Below are 18,584 nucleotides of genomic sequence, written 5' to 3'. Positions count from 1 at the left end.
ATAGCCTTGGAAAACCGGGAAAAGTCATAGAAATTTAAATTGATCAGGAAAAACCTGGAAAAATCAGGGAAATATATAAAAGAGCCTGGTATTTTAAACTTTGTTCGTAATTCCCACAAAAACTCTAATTCTAAAGAGTACTTATAATTTTTTAAATATTATATCCAACATTTACAGTCAAATGCGTTCAAAACTCGCGCATTTTACAAGTCATTCCTACGTATTACTACGAGGAGACTATTTTGAGGCACTCTTGTGTCCATTTCTTGTTTTGTCTTCCCCTGCTTCTTCTCTTATGATGTTAATCAACAAAATAATTAAAATTTATATTTTATCTAGTGCTTTTATTCAATCGTTCTTTTCTGTCATAATTGCATTCTTTTTTCCAATTCTCATTTACTTCTTGTTAGCCTGTTTGCATTATATTATGTTACTAAACTTCCAAATTTGCGTTGCTTCTAATAACATAAGCTATCTTTTCTGCAATTGCTGCTTCTAAACATTAAAATTTAAAATTACATACTGACCATGGAAAATTCTCCATTATCGTCTGCAAAACATGAAAAAGTCAGAGATTTCCAAAATTCAATTTCTGTGGCAACTCTGTCATTACTGATCCTCCGATTTGTGTGATCGATTCTACCTACGAGACTCGAAGTGCCTTAGTTTCCGTATAACTTACGAAGGTAGACTTTTGCGGAAGTAATTTTTGGAAGAAAAAAATTGATGACAAAATCATATTTCTAAGTTACGAGAATGGTTTTCATTTTAATGAGATTTTGACGGAGTACGCAGTCATAAAAATGTAAATATTAAAACTGTAACAATATCAAGTATATTGAAAAGATGAGGATGATGGCTTACTTGACAGTTTCAATAAAGAAAGATCACCTTCAAATCGATCAGAGACGTCGCTGTCGTGCTTTAAAAAACATCAGAAGGGAAAACCTGTATAGGGGTGTAGGTTGAAATGACTTGCACAAAATTGAACACCTGCGTCCTATAGCTATTGAAAGTTCTTCAATTTTCATTCTCGTGATAATTACGAAAATGTAACAGGAATCAAAAATATGATCTGTTACTGTACTGTTACTGTATCCTACATTCAATGCCGTTTAGATTATAGATACGTGGAGCGCAGCAGAGAACTTTAATCCATAAATTTCATCATAAATATGCATATATGCTTCTGCTATGCGCAGTAAATTATAATTGCACGGTAACCGCTGCTGCTAATTTTCCTGAAGAAGTAATCGCTAATGTACGCGAAACTCCAACAGATATTACTAGGTTATGGATTATTACTGTAAGCCGGCACTCGGAAGTTATTAAATCGGGATTAACGTATTCCGCTGAGTGCAAACGGAATTCTCACACGATCAGTGCGCGAAGCGGCGCATAATTTCATCGCGCCCGTCACCGTCGCTGTGAAACATTTGTCACGGACGTTACGTGGCAGGCTATCTTTTTATCTCGTTATACGCCGAGGATGTAAAATCAGGGCGAAACGCGGAAAAGAAATCACCTTGACGCGGTTATCGCTGCAGCTTCCCGCGACTCGTCACCGATATACTCGGCGTTCCGCAAGCGACAGATTCAACGCATGTAACAAACTTATAATTGACAACTTATAATTTCAGAGCGTTGTGATTACTCTTGATATCTTTTCTTTTTTTGTAAAGGACTATTTCGTCCATTTGATAGTCATGCTTGGACTCGGGCCAGAAGAAGTTAATCTGTGTGCACGTACAGCACTCGAGGCTGACTAACTATTAATTGTAATTTATTTTATAGGACAATTATTACGTTGTTTAAATTAGAAATTATTTATTTGTAAGATACATTTATTTAAGATTCTTAAGGTAAAAAATGAGACGCGATATAAACTATCGAGAAATATGTAAGTATTAAGAAAAATAATCGTCATGTGACTGTGCGGAATGCCCGGGAATACCTTGTATATACGTAAGTTATATTTTTTTAGATTTCTCTCCTTAGGTAGAAACGTTTATAACACGAGCAGCGTTACGTTTGTCGGATACGCTTCATTTTAAATATGAAAATGTCACAACTCTGATGAAACGGTCCGAGATGAAAAAGACGGGCGACCATGTGCGTATCATGGTTGTGGTGTAAACAGTTAGCGGAAATTGTGATGCAAATCGTGACATTCCGCGCTGTTTGTGAAAGACTTGCAACTCCGTGGAACATAAACAGTTCGCTTTAACGGCCGAACTTTGCCGCTTGCAAATACGCAGAATCGATGACACTTTGCTTGCGAATAAAGTTTCGCTAAATCGCGAGTTCTTGGATTTATTTGCATTTTTGGAACGGCAAATATTTTCCCCGTTTGAAAATTGCGTTATGTCGGTCGTAACGTTTGTTCCGAGATATATATGGTCCATGGTAGAGAGATCTCACCAAAAATTCTACACTTAATCTGTGTAAAAACCGAGAGATATGATCTTTGATACTGAACAACTTCCACTGAATTCTCCAATTATTCTAACACATTTCGCATTTCTCTCTCTTTTTTTAATACGCTTCGCAGCAAGTTTTCTTGTGATTTTTTCTTCCTTCGCCGACGTATTTCTCGCGGAATAGGAGCATGTCGTCATCTCTCGCGAGCACTTTTTTCTCCCAGGCAGAACGGAAACTTTGCCGCGCTACGGGCGACGTGTTAATTACCGCATGCACCTTTTCCCTCCTAGATGTGACTGTACTTGGAAGGGGGAGGGGGGGTCCCCTCCGCGATCGCGTTATAGAGACCGCACTTCCTGGTTCTTTCTTCGAGATGAAAGGGCTTCGACCTTATTGCTCCTTCCGGGCGTTGCATTTCCAAGGGGTGAGACTGCCGACACGGTCGCCGACATTGCCGTGCGCATCGCTGTTCTGTCATTACACTTCTAGAAGGGCGTTTCAGGTAGTAGAACGACCATTTTTCAGGCCGCCTCCGCCTTTCGCGCAACACTTTATTCCGCAGGGATCGCGATCGATGTAAGGGCGAGGATTGGGGAGGGTGAATAATCGCGGAGCTGACCCCCTCGGTCGCTCGAAATTTATAGCCGACGATCGTCGCGTTTGGCTACCGGCCATGATTTTGGCGACTACGATTATTTTTCCTGAAGGGACGACCCGAATGCGGATTTATTCGCGAATACGTTCGCGTTCGAGGTTTTGTTGTGATTGACGATAAAAGCAACGGTATACAAAAAAATGCCGTAGGAGGCGACGCTCCATGCATCACAATATTCGCGATGTTATAACGAACTTTGATGAACACACGAAAACTATTTATCAAATAAATTGCCGGAGACATTCGGAGGTTTATTTTATTGTAAGCTCCGGCTGCTTTCGTAGCGGATATACAATAACTACGTCATCCGCGCATTCCCGTTGGGAGGATTTCAACTACAGGATTTGTGCGCTCACACAAAAAGGTAGATATATATATATATATATATATCGAATATATTTATTGGAAGACGAATGTGGTGCCCGGTATCGCACAAAGCGCTCTGCGGAGAAAGATATAAAGTTAAAATAACGAAACGAATATTTTCGAATTGAATCTGAAAATCGATTTATACCTGCAGAATGTCAAAGAAATATTTATTGCTTACTTTGACACGAAAAATATTTGAAATTTTCCCAACACATATGGCATCTTTGTGTCAACATCCAAGACATAGTTAAATATATTTATTGTTAACCTGAGGATATTTCGATAAATCCGACATAAATATACGTTTATTCTTCTATTCTCAGTTTACGGATCGTTCGTGTTTATATAACTCGAAATTATATAACTGCGTTAACAAGCAGAATTAAATGGAAAAAGGAAGGACTACAGTTGGTCTTCGAATTCTTTCTCTTCATTAATTAACGAAATTTTCAATAATTACAGTACGAAATAACTTATTGCTCACAGTAATTAATTTAAGAATTGATCTACATTTAGGCGAAATCACTTCGTGATACGAGCGTATGAAGTGTTGTCTCAGATTGGTGAAATTGATCTTGGACATTACAGATCATTGTAGGTATTAATCTGCTTGTATTATATTCGGCCAATAGTAATTAGAATCATGTATATGTCAAACGGAATTCGATAGCTTTCAGCAACCGTAACACCGATTAAGGCGTTGGAGATGTCACGTCGTGAGTTCTGTAATTGAAATTAACTACGAGAGAGAGCGAGAGAGAGAGAGAGAGAGAGAGAGAGAGAGAGAGAGAGAGAGAGAGAAAATGTATGTGTGTGTCTCACAAAGTGACGGCTTCGCATTTCAACTTATTACATAGCGAAATTCCTGTGTAAAAGTGAAATCCGAGACAATCTAAATTCTTCAGAGAACCACCAAGTTTTCTGACACGACTACAATGGAGGTATAGCAGATCGTAAAATATCCGATTTCCGGCTTGAAAACTCTCTTTCCATTATTATGCGCAATATAAACATCGACCGTTGAATACGGCAAGTCGAAGCTACTTTTGCAGTGTATTTTCACAAGAAATCTAATATCTTGTTGCTGTATCGCCGTACATGAGAGATGCATTGTAATTCGTTTCGAGAATAGATATTTCCATTGAATAGAAATTACGCGTTCCTCGCATGGTAATTATTGCATTAATCATTCACCGGGGAACGGTAATATGTGTTTGCTTATAAATCGTCGATGCGACGCATGACCCATCAAGTTACGGCGTCTCTCTAAGTTGCAGTGATCCGGTCTACGATGCGAAACACCTCGGCACTTATGCTTACGAGCACGACCACATCCTGTCTCATCCATCATGTAACAATGGGGTGTTTGCCTCGAGAACCTCGAGCGCACACGGGATATATCCCGAGGGATTTTCGGACACATGTGTCTTGGGAGTTGAGTCTTCTTCTTCTTCAAGAGAGATCTCCGGAGATCCGCCGCATTTGTTTCAAAGAATTTCTCCGGCGATTGAACGCGGACTTCGCGTCGTTGGCGTATCCCCGAGGTATTGCAAATCGATGCCCTTCAATTTTACGATGCGATCCGCGTCTCGACGCGCGTATAATGATAGCATCTTGATAAGAAAGGAGCTTTGTTTCGATATGCTTGTCGGGTTCCCATTCGCCTTTCATCGATCGCCTTTCATCAGGTATCGCGATCGTAAGCAGATACGACCGACAAGAAGAGCAAGCGATTTGAATTTACTCCGACGCGTTTCTCATCGACGCTTTTGCGAAAATATCAATACGCTCCTCGATTCGATCGAAACTTTATCGGTGATAAATTCGCAACCGCGTTATCGATAGTCGCGGGCCTCGCGCATTTGTTTCAGACGAATTTTAAATGTAGATTCTCCCGTTAATGTCGATCGTCTAGTTGAATCCCTTTCGCGAATTATGGTTTATCATATAAATTGCAAGATTTCTCCGTCATCTTTATACGTCAAACTCGAGCGGTACCTCATTTCGTAGACAATAACTTACTTTCACAAAGAGATAAGGTCGTGCCACGCTTGCAGAGCCCCGCAAATTTGTTTTCTCCCATTCTGCAAATAGTATTGTTTCGCCTTTTTAAAAACTATATTTCTTCCGCTCTTGTGCCGTGACATTCACGCTTAACCTGTTTTTAGGGATTATCCGTCACCGTGTCCTCGTTTTAATGGTACGATTCTTTGATGCGATATTTCAATCATGTCGATTTGCGCAACGATATTTTCTACAAGTATTATCGTAATTGGTGCATCAATAATACGTCAAGAATTCACAGAAATGATGAAAAACTGATTGAATCTCGGAACATGTCTAAATGCAGATTTGTAACGTTGTCAATTAATAAATAATAAAAAAATTCGGAGGTTTATTCGTCAAAAGAGCAGAGCATTAGAGACTACGTAATAGGTAATATGTTGGACGAGCTGTCGGGGATGGCTGTTTGGACCGACCACAGCTAGTGTGAATGCGACCGTAGGAAATCGGCTTTTGCTCGCCCGTGCAACGCGAACAATGGGCAATAAAGGCGATAAGAGTTAATTTCATCGGCCGGCGCACGCTGGAGAGCGGCCACTCGAACTCGAATCGCGTGTGTCGTCAGTTTGTGACGCGAGGCCGGTCGGAGGGAAGAGAATAGGCCGGCATGCGCCACCGTTCGCGTTCGCATCAGTTGCGCGTAAAGCAGGAAACGCGTACCGTCATCCGTCCTCTCTCTCTCGCGATCGTCGCAGTTTCGTTCGTCGGGAAAAAACAGACACGGGCAAGGAACACCGAGTCGTGAAAGGGGGTAAATTGCGATCTACAGTGCAACGATATCGCCAAAATGTCCCGTTCAAGTACGATCTTCATGTAATTAAACATTCGCGTTACGCACCGCCGACGTAATATGAAATTTTTTATCTCTCACGTTTTTGTTACGATATAACAGTAATATCTGGGCTCTTCTGTTCTATTTGGACTCTTCTGGTTCACAATGGTCTTATAAGCGTAAGCAATCATTAATTTTCGACATTCGGCCTATCGATAAGAACCAATTTTAATCTTCTCAATTAACATGTTAACGTAATGTAATTGACGAGGTGATGACTCGACATATTTTTACAGAATGATATGGAGGGGTAAAAGTCATAGTGGTGTAAGTCAAATTTTTTTGCAATCTATACAATATATAAATTGTATTTATGCACACGAAAAAATATTTCTAAAAATTTGACTTACACCACTGTGGTTTTTACCCCTCCATATAATCTTTTTCTTTGTGATTTAAAATATTTTTTTTATATAGTATATATTTTTTTTATATGATGATTGTCCTAAACAAAGAAGTATTCATCGCAATAATCCTCGCGCGAGCAAATAAATAAATGCATTGATGAACCGGATATTTATTCTCGCGCGAGATGGAGGAAAATATTGCATATATTGCAATTAATCGGATTTCCTTTCGATCAATATTTATGAAATTGCTACATAATAATAGTTGCGTTCGGTTATTGACTAATAACTGAATACAATATATGCAATATATTTCACGAATATACTTTTGATGTGAGTGCAAATATTCATCGTAATATAGCCGCGTATGTACACAACGTATTTTGTAATTCACGTGACGCACTCGTTACAAATAGTACGAATAATAGACGATTTATGCCTTGCGGAGTTAAATTCTAGATTTAAACCGCTGTCACGACAACTGCATATTACCTCTGCCTGCCGTCCGCATTATCGTATAAACCCGGGTAAAACTGCTATAAAACTCATGAAACGTCAAGGCGTCAATCTATCTCTGCTTCTGTGTTATTTTATATCATCAAGTATTAAAGGTAATGCACTTTTATGCCTCAAATATCATGTCACGTACTTCAGGAGGATTTACAATCATTTAAGACAAAGTTATCTACAATCTGGGATGTAGGCGTCAGTGGCGTCACCCGGTCTCAGCAGGACTTTTCAGAATTATCTGTCTTAACTTCAATGATATTTTTCGGTCAACTTTGATCTATAAATTCTATACACTCTTTACTCCGATTAACCCTCTAGTGGGCGCCCCTCTAGTGCGTGGGATGTATTTTACACCCACAACAGCTTGTAAAAGATTGTTCTGAACTCATTTCAATACAGAACCGATTACTATCGAAAAAACATTAAGCATTAAACATTAAAATTAAAGTTTTGAACGTGTTAATATACTTTAAGATATGTGCAGCAATAAATAATATCAAACAGAAAATAAAAAATATTAATTTGATTTAATACTTATATCATAAATAACGTGGGGTGTAATTTACGCCTCACGCGCCCTTTTCAAATTTTCACGCGCCCACTGGAGGGTTAATATTCAGTACATTCAGTAACTTCCATCGATAATTATTTTATCTCTTTTTTAATTCGGCTAATTTTCTCCTCCTGTTTCGTTCTTTGTTCATAGCGCAATTCAAATATTAACCAGAGAGTTTTTCTCGTCAGTCGCCAAACTGGCTGCGGCGATTAATTCGCTCGTGGCGGCGAAGAAGGAGAAAAAAAGGAGAAAAAAGAAAAAAGCGTTAAAAAAAGAGTGGTAGGGAGAAAGAAAGAGAGAGAAAAAGAGAGAAGAGGGTGGAGCACTTGAACAACGCGTTGCGGCGTCCGGCAAACGCGTCCTGCGACCGACACATTTTCCGTGCCGATGCACTTACCCTCGCGCACCCTCTCCGCGCGCGTTGCACCCTATACAATACCGACGACGACGATCTACCCCTCCGTGCGCTCCCCCACCCCCGTCCTGTGTCCCGTCACACATGCACACACACCATATACTTCCTTTCGTCCGTCACCCCACTTGTCTACCCTTCGCTCACCTACGAGTGACGATGCCTGTCTCTGGAAATAGTCGCTACAAAGCGATTCACCGTGCATATCGTGCCGTTGACGTGATTGCCGGAGCCGCTCTCTTTCGTTCTTCCGTCGTCAAAAAGGACCGGCCGATGACGGAGATTTCGGCGCGAGCGACGCGAAGATGATTTTTTGGGGCGCGGGCCGACCCGGTGCTTGTCGACAGATTTTCGCGGCCACGCGCGGTGAAACTCGATGTAGCGACGGTATCGCAACGGGGTTTAGCGCAAGCTTTTAAAACCGACGATATTTCCGTTATGATATTACGCGCGTTATCAAATTGTGCAACGATAATGACAGTGCTTGCCGCCTTTGTTTGGATCTCTATATTATTTGTCCTTTATATGTGCATCGTGAAACTCTATCCTCATCGCAGCTCTTGGCTTCCATTCATTTCGACCGCTATTAATCGGCTTTTGAAGAGAGTGCACTTCTATATCTGACGGAATATTCGGCGTGCCTGGAATGAAACCTGCTGAATTTTATCGCAAACATGCGGCACGACGCAGATCTGCGAGCGGCGAATGCGACGACGACAAGTACACGCAGAAAAGATTGTGAAACTATTTAATGTGAAATTATTTTTTTAGCGAGTTAAAAAAATATTCAATTTCACATTTCAAGATAATCATCCGCTGCCGAAATGTATACAAATTTTATTTTTTATCGAATACGTGTCTCGTCCGGTGGGATAAGTTTCTGTTTATCGACGTTAGGACAACGATAAATATAAATTTTTCATCTTATAGTTCGAAAGATGAAAAAATTATATAAATATTCTTTCATTCAGTCAGCCGAAAATCGACGAAGATTGAACGATGACGTTGAGTCATGCGTTGAATTTGTTACACGAAACGAATGACAGTCATCACGAGAGCGATCACGGTTCAGCCGGAAAGTGAAAAATGATTCCTCGCGTACCTCGTTATAAGCGAGGGCACACGTGGATAATCCAGTGAGCGATGTACGTTATGTGCCGGTGATTGAATATCGCATCGCTGCCGCCACGCGTGTTACGACCAGTCTCTTGAGAAGAGAAGTGGCACTTTATTCATATATTATTCGCGACTATATAGAGGCATCGATACACCGATAATCGGATACACGACTGCGCTCACTCGAGCGCTCGGGACCCATGTCGGAGATGTGCGCTCGTTAGTCGCTGGGATGGATAAACGGAGGAAGGGAAACACGTCGAGAAGGTATCTCTCTTAACCCTTAACCGGGCAACCTCCTTTCCGATCAAAGTAGAAGCACGCAATCTTCTCTATGTTAATTATCTCATAGAGCTTCTTTAGCAAAGATATAGAGATCCACATGTTTAGATGAAGGATAATGAACGGATGACAAAAATCCGCGTGAACCACTCGATACATAAACCGAAAGATAGCTCGTGGAATCGCGAGGATTAGCTTAATATCAGATTTAAGATATTTGAGGTAACATAATTTTTTTGTTATTTATGTGAACAGAATCGATAATACGCAGTATTTGATATTCGATTTCCAGGAACCGTGCGTATCGGGGGTGTTGATACATTCCTATATGCACATAATATATGGGTAGTACGTGCTACCCGACAGAAGGACTGTTAATGAACCGCAAGCGGAATCAAAACGACGTCTCTCTCTCTCTCTCTCTCTCTCTCTCTCTCTCTCTCTCTCTCTCTCTCTCTCTCTCTCTCTCTCTCTCTCTCTCTCTCTCTCTCTCTCGGTCTTTCTCTCTATCCATCCTCCATAGCTAATGGAGGGGTTGTTTGTGCCATCAATTTCTCCAACCCCGTTTGCTTCGGTCGCGTCGCGACGCGGAGCAGGAAGTCTGGCTCGAAACCAATGATAATCAGGACGTGATAAAGGGTGGCTCGCCGCAGCTCTCTGGGTTTATCGTACGCCTGAGGGTGAGCGAATAAAACGCCTTTAAACCGTCATAGGTGCGAAAGGGCTCATACGATAATCACCGAGAGTTACGACATGGATGATCCGGCTTTGTTTCTCCGATAAAATCTCGGCTTTACAATAAAAGCGCCGTGTGGGTGGGCGAGTTTTCTGATGGGAGCGATGTCAAAGAACTTGGCTGCTTTAGCAATCGATAGCCTAGTGAGACGTCAAGATAATCGGATAATTAACGAATTGTGAAACGAATTGGAAGATTATATTCCTATTGAAAAAAGTGCAATCAATTAACTGGAGGACTTGATGAGAAAATTAATTTAGAGTTTTGTTACGCGAGGATTAAGGTGCGTCGTAGCGCGCTCGCCAGTCTGATAAATTAGGAGTCCATTAGGAGTATCTTTTTCCACTCGGGAAATACAACACAGGCCAAATTTCCGTTTATTCCAATATTTCACTCCGTTTTTCTGCTCGCTTGCAAACGGTAAACAAGATGCAGCAGCGGCAGCGAGAGTTGGGAGCCACCTCCCAATCCCATCCCGTTCACTTAACGAATTAGCGTTTAATTTCAATTAACGTGTACGTCGTTGTTGTTACACCGGGACACCTCGCTAGTCTCGCGAGAGTTTCACAATTTGCACAGTAACGCTTTACAGGATTTGCCCGTTTAATTCGATTTGCCCTCTCCTGGACTGTCTCTACAGCCGCGTCATTTGTTTGCTCGCGCCGGTCACTGGATAAACTTTTGTATCTTCTAATTATGTCCCGCTCGCCCCCTCTCGTCCAGAGTTTTTCAACGTGCAGTACAGTGTGCACTTTTTGCGTCGAGAAACGCGAAATTGTACCACAATTTGTCTTGCATTAACCTACTTTCATGTAAGGCAATCGTTCCATTGATCGTTACGCCATTATCCAATTCGCGTGTTCGCGATAAGGCGAGCCGCGATCTACTTCTTCCGATTCGACGAACAGCACATTCAGAAATCGTATATTTCACGAAGTTAATTTGGAGATTATTTCGACCGCAACTTAGACAGCAATCGACCGTTTAATTAGCTTTTGCTTTTACGCATAGCAAATATCGTAAATATTATAACGAGATTGAATCGAGGTCAAATTATTTTATATCCTTTCTTACACGCTCAAAGCATTATTATTATAGTACTTGTTCTATATTCTTTTGTTTGTACTATGTCTTGCACTCTGTGTAGATAATATACTGTACATTCATCTCTTTATATTTAGAAAATATTAAATTGCACGAACAATTGAGAGAGATATAAAGATTAGCTTCGAAATTAAAAACCTGCTTTAATTTAGAAATATTCAAATTCAGTTCAGTTTGAACATATCCGAAAATATCAAAAGAACATAAAATTAGTTATCTGATTAATTTTTATCTGACAGTCCGCTAATCGTTTTTATTGGATTATTTCCGATTGTGATTTTTGCTCCCTTCGAATGATCGAACAAACATTAATATCTGTCCAATAAAGAACTAGTACTTGGAACTTTATATAGACATTGGATTCGAGCTGAAGATCATTAGTTAAGATTAATTTCTGATATAATACAAGACACAATGAAGAATCATAATGGTCTCACACCCTTGTGCCGCATAGGGTCAGATGTGACTATCTAAGGACGTGACTAACGATTTATTTGACGAATAAAGAGAATGAATTTCGTGTCCCTAAGTGCCGCGACGCATCTGGCTGCACGTCACTCCGATGTGCAGCGTGAGACTGTGAACTGCGATGCACGTGACAATATGTGCAATGTGTGCGCCGTATACGCTCCGCGGATTGCTGCACGCCGTGGTCTTGTACGACGTGCAGTGCCGCAGCGTCATAAACGGTGGGGGACCAGCTGGACGTAAACGTCTCTGCGAACAGCCTCGCGTTAGACTTAGAGGACAGGCGGCACTTGTTCAAATGTTGTCACACGTGGAAGCGTAATGAAAGCACGTGTCATCGTTCACAGCTCTGCGTCATTACGCCTTGAGGACGTAACGATATTTCAACACGCACTTTTTCACGCGTTTCAGAGTACGAGACAAGAGTGCGAATTAATATTAATTCCGTATAAGTACGATACATAAAATTTTATCTGAATTTTTTGGTGGATATACGATTCATTGTTTATTTATCTGCACGATTGCGGTGCAATATTTGGCGACTATGCCTCTCCGAAGAATTACTTTGAGATCGAAGTTTAACTCTCGACGCGCGCTCTTTACGAAACTTTCAGATTCCGGGAAGGAATTTCTTATCTTGCTACACATCCTTCGTGTTGCATTGCCATTGCTCGTTCATCATTTCTGCATGTTCGCGCGCACTCGTCAGCGTCTTTCGTCTTCACCGGTGCTCCCGTGGTAGTCGACTTCCCACAGTCTTCACCAAGGATCTGCATTATTCCGGACCTTAAGAGCTGCATTATGGAAAGAGGGAAATATATTAGAATATCCTACGAATACGTCCACGTTTGTGACGAATGTTTTATGCGTCTTAAGGGCTCACGCAACCCACGAAATGGTGTACCTTCGATGATAAATTCACAAAGGGAAGGAGACATTTCATTTTCTTAATATACATTATTTCGTGCTCCTTCGCGAGCAAACGTGTCAGAAAGTCAAATATTTATCTTCCTTCCTGTCATAAATCTTCGGAAATTTATAATTTAGTACGGAAGACAAAATTAAGATAAATTCTATTTTGAAACAAAATTCTAGCTAAGTGCTGACCATTGTAGCGCAGAAGAGAGCTCTTACTTTCAGAATTTTTCTCATTTATCGTTTTTCGAGACGTACTTTCCAATCGATTCGAAGGAACTTTCGCGCGACAAATTGCGCCGAAGTATCTTCGCGTGCTGTTCGATGAACAGGAGCACGAAAACCGGATCGGGCAATCTTGTTACGCTCCTTTTAAAATCCCAGTGGTCGTCTATGCACGACCGTAGCGGTTACTTTTCATTTATGCAGAGGCGAGTCTTCGCGCGGTTTACGCAGCTTCCGTAAATTACAATTTAGCAATTTTTCCTTTCGCAATTGCGCGCACGCAAAACAGCAAACTTATAAAACCGTGCCGTCGTTTATCACTTGATCCGCGATGCTCGCGCAATTAAGTTGTTTGCAATAGCTCGTTCCATCGGTACACCAGTTTTTCCTGCTTGCCGTTTTTCCTTTTCGCCTATATCCCAAAGAACGCAAACGTTTTTTGCCTACGGGAAGATATCCTCGTGTTTTCCCTTCTCTTCTTCCGGTACGGCCAACCGGCGCGTGTTACGTGAGGCGGCACGAGGTAGTTTCGTTTAATCACAGTTGAGGCCGATTTCAATCGCAAGTTCCCTTTCTCTCTCTTTCTCTCTTTCTCGAACGGCTCCCGTCGACCTTAACGAGTTTTTCCCATTCGGCGCCAGGCGACTTTTGCTTCCTTTCTCACGGTCCGCCGGTCAGCCCTCTCTCGTTAGCCTAAAGATATTTTGTCCGATGAACTCTTGCGGCTCGAGCGGAAAGTCCGGTCGCTCTATCCCATTGTTTCGATCGTCGACCGCTCGACTGTATAAGAAGAAAACGTTCGATTATCAATTTCGATTTTATCATACAAAATTGTTGAATACGTTGTTTATCCAGCGTTTAGTATGCTTATCGTGTATGCCGCAGTAGAATTTTCATAAGCATATAATGATAAAATACTGTATAATAAAAATAATAATTGTTGAATAGCATACTTTTTATTTTATATTGTTATCTAACTATTTATGTGATTCAAAATTTTATATTAAATAGTATTTATCTTTTACAAACGTTTCAAAAATATTTCAAGCGCCGGTTACCGATGATTACTTTTTACTTCACATTGTTATCTAGCTATTTATGTCATTCAAAATTTTATATTGAATTGATTTTATCTTTTACAAGCGTTTGAAAAATATTTTAAGCGCCGGTCACCGATAGCAGTCACCCTAAGAAGATAGGGCGACACTTTGTCTACGTTTACGAAATCCTCTTATTCCTTATCAAACAAAGTGGCGTTTTTTGAGTTAACCGTTATCAGCAGCACTATGTGTTAAATCGACTGAGTAAGTAACAGAACTTCGCATGAGATACGCGGATGATCTAATCGTGACTCGTGAAATAAGCTACGAATCCCTCGCGAATCCATCAACTGCGCGCTGAACAGATCACTCAGCCACTCAGGTAATGCCCTAGCAGTTTCCTTATCAGCTATTGATTCTTCATCCATCCAGGCGCTATTCCTCCTCGGCGAATTAGCATAATGTTGCCGCGGGCCTTGCATATTCATCTCACCGCAGGTTGCCCGCGCCGCCGCATCGTATCGTATCGTATTATACGTAGAAAGTAGATCGTTCGATAAAGTCGCTTAATTTCGGGGTACCTCGTGACGTTTTAGCTCTCACCACGGGAAAAATTGTCTTGACGAGCCCCCCCCCGATAATATCGCGTGAACGCGAGCGCGCGCACGCTCGCTTCACATGTCGCCCCCAGGCGACAGCTGTCTTGTCGCGGGGCACTTGATATTGCAAAATATGTATCCTCTATCGGAACGGATAATATATTAAGCCATCTCTCGCTCGTTAGACCGTCGAATAACGTTAACCCGTTCGATATCCTTCGCGTAACTCGATGTCCGCCCCTCCGTAATTGAATATCGATTCCTTGCCGATATCGATCGTACCGGCGAGTCACGTCGCGATTTATTAAATGCCTAAATTGACTTAACTGTCACGTTTGAGTCGAGTAGCGCGATTGAGAAGCGCGCCTTCCGCGCTACCGTAGATCTCGCGTTACCTCGGAGGCTGCTCACAAGCGCATCGTCTACTCCTGTACTCACGCTGATAACGACGTCGTGATATACAGCTACAGATTATAGGCTAATGTGCGTCAGGCTTCACAGTCAGGCATGTTAACGCGATCGCTCCGGCGGTAAGCTCTCGGCACTTAGCTTCTCTGAATATAACGCAGCCACGACTGTTTCCAAAACTATGCGGGAAAACCACAGAGTGGCTTCCCACACATTCCCGGAAAACAAGAGATTCCTCGCACAAAAACAAATTGAAGATGTATAATTAATGTTTTCATATAACGAAGTGTTCTATCTATATGATAAAATAGCCATGATTTTATGGACACCTTTTATTACGTAACTTCTCGTGATATTTTTATAGGTATCTCAAATATTTTTTTCGAGCATAGGCTCGCGATTTAACGCTATAAACATCTTTAATATCGAAGATATTTATAGCATTTTCCCACAATAACGAGGACAACCGGCTTGTTGAAGAGGAACTTTTGTTACTGATTTACAGTTGTAGACTTTGAAGATTGTTTAGAGATTGTTGGCGGTAGTTTCATGGTGATCGATAGTCTTACATTTCCTCGTACGCTTATAGTATGTCACTTCAGGGAAGGAACGGAGAACACGTAACTACAGTTCGAGAATTGCTAGAATATATAATATCCTCGAATGGAATTGTACCCAATTTCGACTGAAAATTCATTTTCAGTGTTCTCTGATCTTACGAATGAGTTTAGATAGCAGAACTCCGCAATTATGCTGTAAAACTTTATGCGGAAAAGAAAATATCCGCCGCGCGTATAGAATCCGCCGCCGCGTCGCTTAAATCGAAATATTGTCCTCGAGAGCAAAGAAAACGCAGAATGTGGTAGAATGTGAATGCGCCACAGTAGCTGCATTCTCCTGGGAGACCTGCGCAACAATGTATGCCACCCCTCCCCCTATTTCTTCAGAGCCTTTAAAATTCTTAAATCGTTGGATTAAAGTCAACTCACAACCTTCTGGGACAAGGTTATTTCGTGTTGCGTGGAAATCGCACAAGTTGCGATTTATAAACTTGAACGTAAAGGGACATTTGCGCGCTAAATAAATTTACGCAAAATGCGAAATATAGGAAGAACGCCGAATGCAAAAGACTTCTTTTCTTCCTCTCTATCTCCTAATCTGTATTCGCGATGTTCTCGCGATCTCATTTCGCTACTTTAACGTGCCGGCATCCATTGAGAATTCAATCGTCGGTGATAGTTGCGCTACTTCTTTTTGCCAGAAGAGCGCATGCCAGATTCATTATCGTCTCTAGAGACGATGAGATAACGGAAAGAACAGAAGTCGATCACGTGGAAGCGCGGCGAGCGCAACGACGACTCGGAGTGACGAGCAAAAAGAGACGAGATCGAGAATCACGGAAAAGTCCGTGAGAGAACCAGTTCTCGTGGAACGAGTCGGATAAGAGCGCGAGCCAATGCATTAATATGATTTAAGGCGATAATTACCCCCGCGCGTAACGATCTGGATGCCGCGCGCGGTGCAGTGACACATTTCGAATTCCTGAAATCACGCTAATTAGCAACAAGGCACTTTAAATATTTCTCTCAGAACTTTCCCGTATACTTTATGCACTTCTTAAAATGCTTTGCTGTCCGTATTTGCGACGGATAATGGAAGGAAAAAACACTGGAGAGAGTTAAAAGTGATATTTTCACTCTAATTAGATTAAATTGGAATATAGAAAGCATTTTCAAACAACATTTAACGTTATTTAATATCACGATATTATATTATCATGGCTTATAGACAAACAAGTTAATCTCGTGAATATTTTAATTTTGAAGTAATAATTCCAGCGTTTTAATTTTGAAGCAATAAAATCTCATGAACGTTTTAATTTTGAAGTAATATCTCTCATCAATGTTTTAATTTTAAAGTAATAATTCTCGTCAATATTTTAATTTTAAAGTAATAATTCTCCATAATTATCCGATAATTAAACAACATTGAATCAAAAACATCTGTCATAATTTCGGAACCGACAATTTCCGTAGATTATTTTGCCAAAACACATTAAACAGCTGTAATACGGCCTTAATTATCTGCACACGCAGACTGTACCCGCGGCGGTCAGTGCGAAACGCGTGAAACGTAAAATCTACACAGAAGCTATCGATTATGTATTTGCCATTTATCGTTAGCAGCCAGATTTGTCTATGTCAATCGGTCCTCAGCGCGGCGACGTACCGAGCACTGTCAGCCGGCACGTTACGCGAGTGATTTATGAAGGGTACGACAGAAATTACGCGAGCGACTCTTAACTGCTAATGCGGGGTGTGGCCGCTCTCTCATTACATAACTTGTCGACCTAAGTGATTGACTGCATTTCGCGTTGCACCTTTCCATCAGGAAGTGCAGGTGCCACGTGGATTTGGCATTCGCCGCACCAAATTGGATTCTTCCCTTTGGTTTATAACATTCCGCAGAGTCCTAAAGAGGTTAGTGAAGTAAGGATGTCCCCCTCTATTAAGCGAAAATTCAAACCCGGGCTAAATATTTATCTATATAATTTTCTAGCGGCTGACAACACTCACAATTAAGGTTATGATATATTTATCAGAAATTATTATACGCGCGTTAATAAATATCACGGGAAGACATAATTAAAAGCGCGAATTATATATTTCCGAATTTACTAATGAACACGGTATCAACAAATTAGTACAATTAATTATACGACTGATCATTTATTATGATATACACACATTTTGTGTGCATAACAAATAAAATGTACGTGCAATGCATCCTTATATATTTACCCGTATACTTCATGTTTTATTTATTGTTTATAATATTTATGTCGGGTCGGGTCGGACCCGATAATCGTGTTACATTACACCTCGTTATCGGCTAACAGTGTACTTCACAACACCAGTGCATTAAATTGACATAGATAAATGTTAATATGACTTTAACGTCAACTGCCGACGGATTTATTGCAACATTCGTATAGGTAATCGGCTGATGATCAGGGTGATCGATCAGACTGACAATTGCAATTAATTTCTATTCATGTCACATTGGCGGTCACGCGGTCGATTGAAAATTATCACGTAATATGTAAATTTACATATGAAATACGGCAATTCGCCATTTGCCCGAAAGCAAATATTATTTCCGGCATTTCCGAAATTCTCAAATGCATCTACATTTCCATGTGACAATCTCCTGTTTCGCATATCAAATATTATTATTTCATGTATTATGCATATCATTACATTTTTACGATGTGCATTGTAATTTTTCCTAACGTAATTAATAAAAAATGCACTTATAATTGTTTACCAGTTTTCATGTTATAATCTAGCTTTATAAATTATTGTAAAAAGGAGTATGTTTTTTTTAAATATAATTTGAATTACAGCAATATTTCCTCTGCGCGTCAAGTCGCATATTCGTGTTTATACGAAACAAACTGCGAATTTATGATAGGAAAATAGGATAAACGACGCAAAGTATCTCTTATAACATATTAGCTATATA

General features: G+C 40.7%; 1 protein-coding gene across 10 annotated transcripts in view; it reads left to right on the top strand.

Annotated features, from left to right (window-relative positions):
* LOC139820217 (ras-related protein Rab-37) overlaps window positions 1-18,584 on the top strand; it is a 145,565-nt gene that overhangs the window by 113,185 nt on the left and 13,796 nt on the right. Inside the window, exon 1 of one of the 10 annotated variants that reach the window (XM_071790396.1) lies at window positions 6,156-6,309. The exons of 6 other annotated variants lie outside the window; for them this stretch is intronic. The gene's annotated coding sequence lies outside the window, so the exon portion shown is untranslated. 3 more of the 10 variants (XM_071790402.1, XM_071790411.1, XM_071790387.1) reach the window with 3 other exon arrangements.

This window comes from Temnothorax longispinosus, chromosome 1, assembly GCF_030848805.1.
Source record: "Temnothorax longispinosus isolate EJ_2023e chromosome 1, Tlon_JGU_v1, whole genome shotgun sequence".
Classification (NCBI taxonomy): Eukaryota; Metazoa; Arthropoda; class Insecta; order Hymenoptera; family Formicidae; genus Temnothorax; species Temnothorax longispinosus.
This window is presented reverse-complemented; position numbering and strand designations above follow the sequence as displayed.